The following is a 3,741-nucleotide window of genomic DNA, read 5'->3' as shown; positions in this document are numbered from 1 at the left end:
TAACTTTGTGATTTTGTTGGGCCGATTTCATCATGTCGGTCCCTTCTTAGTTATTTCTAGTAATCCATTTTATTTTGATCTTTGTCAGATCTCTTTTATGGATTACTTTTTATAACTTTGTGATTTTGTTGGGCCGACTTCATCATGTCGGTCCCTTCTAAGTTATTTCTAGTAATCCATTTTATTTGGATCTTTGTCAGATCTCTTTTATGGATTACTTTTTATAACTTTGTGATTTTGTTGGGCCGACTTTATCATGTCGGTCCCTTCTAAGTTATTTCTAGTAATCCTCTTTTTTAGGGCTGGCCAGGCTTCTTTCTAGGGATTTACTTTTTATAAATTTTGTTTGTTGTGGTCGACTGGTCCGACTTCTTAACGTCGGTCTGTCTTTAAGTTATTTTTAGCAATCCATTTTTATTAAGACCTCGCCAGTTCCTTTCTTATGGATCACTTTTGATAACTTCTTGCATTTAATCTGTTTTGTCGCTTTTCATCTTTACCGATTTTGTAGAAATTGAATTTGATCCTCGCTTGGTCGACCTTTGATGAATTCACTTTTCATCTTCGTTGGTCTTTATCGTGATCGAGCAGTGAGTTTAATTTTCACTTTTTGCCGACCTGTAGCTTTATAATCGGACGATGAATTTCGCGTTTCAGATTAATGCGTCTTGGTAAAGAGGATTTGTAGAGAATCTAAAAAAACTTTATTCAAGATAGAAAATATGCAAATATATACATGTGGGCGTTTTCTCTTCTAAGTTGGGTAGTTTGTAGATCTTGGCTTGGCGCCTCATTAAAAAATCTTTTCAGGAAAAAGAGTGCACCTTATCCTAAGATTTTTATTACCTCTAGCTATAATACCTTCTTAGGTTGTAGGCGTGCCATGACCTTGGAAGCTCTTGCCCTTCGAGTTCGGACAGCCTGTAGTAGCCCTTTTCCAGTATTTCTATAACTCGGTAGGGTCCTTTCTAATTTGCTGCCAGCTTTCCTTCTCCAGGTCGAGTTGTTCCGATATCATTTCGGATTAGGATGAGGTTGTTCTCAGCAAAACCTCACGGCACTACCTTTTGATTGTATCTTGAAGCCATTCGACGTTTTAATGCCTCTTCCCTGATCCGAGCTCTTTCTTAGATTTCTGGAAGTAGGTCAAGTTCTTCCCTTTAAAGTTGGGAGTTGGCCTCTTGGTACACGAAATTGTGATCTCACACTTTTCTCACAACTTCGCGTAACTAACCAGCAAGTGCACTGGGTCGTCCAAGTAATACCTTACGTGAGTAAGGGTCGATCCCACGGAGATTGTCGGCTTGAAGCAAGCTATGGTCATCCTTGTAAATCTCAGTCAGGCGGATTAAATTGGTTATGAGGTTTTGATAATTAAGATATAAATAAAACATAAAATAAAGATAGAGTTACTTATGTGAATTCATTGGTGGGAATTTCAGATAAGCGTCTGGAGATGCTTTGTTGCTTCTGAACCTCTGCTTTCCTATTGTCTTCTTCCAACCATGCGTTACCTCCTTCCATGGCAAGTTGTATGATCCTCTCGGATGAAAACAAATCCATGTACGATTTTTGTACGGCTAATCAACTATCAGATTTCTCGTCTCGGATGAAAAATACCATGTACAGCTACCGCACGGCTAATCATCTGTCGGCTCCCGCTAGTGTTGGAATAGGACCATTGTCCTTTTTCACACTGTCACTTGCGCCCAACATTCGCAGGTTTGAAGCTCTTTACAGTCATCCCTTCCCGGATCCTACTCAGAATACCACAGACAAGGTTTAGACTTTCCGGATCCCGGATCCTACTCAGAATACCACAGACAAGGTTTAGACTTTCCGGATCCCAGGAATGCTGCCAATGGTTCAAGCCTATACCACGAAGATACTAATCTCACGGACTCGGTCCGTGTATTAGATATCCAAGAGAATATACTCCAGCTGGCGTCCAATGACAACATTGAACATCATGTAGACCGCTTTGTGGTTGTCAGGCACGCGGATCTTGGCTAAGCGAGTAACTAAGATTGGGTGATTGTCATGGGTCACCCCTTCATTCTGACCTAACTGAATTAAGAACAAGAGTATATCTTGGAGAAGAAGTAGGTATGAATTGAAAGAAAAATAATAGTACTTGCATTAATTCATGAAGAACAGCAGAGCTCCACACCTTAATCTATGGGGTGTAGAAACTCCACCGTTGAAAATACATAAGTGAAAGAGGGTTAGGCATGGCTGAGTGGCCAGCCTCCCAACGTGTACAATAGCATCCAAGTCTAAGGACTAAACGTCCAAAGATGTAAAATAAATCTCTAAAAGTAGTTTTTATACTAAACTAGTTACTAGTGTTTACAGAAAATGAGTAACTAAGTGCAGATAGTGCAGAAATCCACTTCCGGGGCCCACTTGGTGTGTGCATGGGGCTGAGAATTGAAGCTTTTTCGTGCTTACGCTGTTTCTGGAGTTAAACGCCAGCTTTAGTGCTAGTTTGGGCGTTTAACTCCAATTCTGGTGCCAGTTTGGGCGTTTTACGTCAGAAATTTTAGGCTGACTTTGAACGCCAATTTGGGCCATCAAATCTCGGGCAAAGTATAAACTATTATATATTGCTGGAAAGCCCAGGATGTCTACTTTCCAACACAATTGAGATCTTGCCAATTGAGGTTCTGTAGCTCCAGAAAATCCATTTCAAGTGCAGCAGGGTCAGAATCCAACAGCATCTGCAGTCCTTTCTCAGCCTCTGAATCAGATTTTTGCTCAGGTCCCTCAATTTCAGCCAGAAAATACCTGAAATCACAGAAAAAGACAGAAACTCATAGTAAAGTCCAAAAATGTTATTTTTGAATAAAAACTAATAAAAATATAATAAAAAGTAATTAAAACATACTAAAAACTATGTAAAAACAGTGCCAAAAAGGGTATAAGTTATCCGCTCATCATAACATCAAACTTAAATTGACTTGCTGGATGCAGCTTGTATTCCAGTCAAACTTTGAGAAATCATATTGACTTGCTGAGTCAATATTTTGTTCTGAGCCAATATGGCATTCAGAGTATCAACCTCAAGAACTCTTTTCTTCTGAGTCATCCCATTATTCACAGAATTTCTTTCAGAAGTGTACATGAACTGGTTATTTGCAACCATGTCAATGAGTTCCTAGGCTTCTACAGGCGTCTTCTTCAGATGAAGGGATCCACCAGCAGAATGGTCCAATGACATCTTGGACAATTCAGATAGACCATCATAGAATATACATAAGATTCTCCATTCTGAAAACATGTCAGAATGACAATTTCTGATCAATTGCTTGTATCTTTCCCAAGCTTCATAGAGGGATTCACCTTCCTTCTATCTGAAGGTTTGGACTTCTACTCTAAGCTTGCTCAATTTTTGAGGTGGAAAGAACTTGGCCAAGAAAATATTGACTAACTTTTCCCAAGAGTTCAGGCTTTTTTTAGGTTGTGAGTCCAACCATGTCCTAGCTCTGTCTCTTACAACAAAAGGAAAAAGCATAAGTCTGTAGACCTCAAGATTAACCCCATTGGTCTTAACAGTGTCACAGATTTGCAAGAATTTAGCTAAAAATTGATGAGGATCTTCCAATGAAAGTCCATGAAACTTGCAATTCTGCTGCATTAGAGAAACTAATTGAGGCTTAAGCTCAAAGTTGTTTGCTCCAATTGTAGGAATTGAGATGCTTCTTCCATAGAAGTCAGAAAAGGGTGCAAAAAAGTCACCAA

The 3,741-nt window shown here is 39.4% G+C and overlaps 1 non-coding gene across 1 annotated transcript; it reads left to right on the top strand.

The window, feature by feature from the left end:
- The first annotated feature begins 3,278 nt into the window (after positions 1-3,278).
- Positions 3,279-3,382, top strand: LOC148550415 (small nucleolar RNA R71). The gene has a single exon (XR_015893971.1). It is a non-coding gene; the product is annotated as a small nucleolar RNA R71 (small nucleolar RNA).
- Positions 3,383-3,741: the final 359 nt, after the last annotated feature.

Source organism: Arachis ipaensis, chromosome B7 (assembly GCF_059453495.1).
Source record: "Arachis ipaensis isolate K30076 ecotype BB chromosome B7, ASM5945349v1, whole genome shotgun sequence".
Classification (NCBI taxonomy): Eukaryota; Viridiplantae; Streptophyta; class Magnoliopsida; order Fabales; family Fabaceae; genus Arachis; species Arachis ipaensis.
This window is presented reverse-complemented; position numbering and strand designations above follow the sequence as displayed.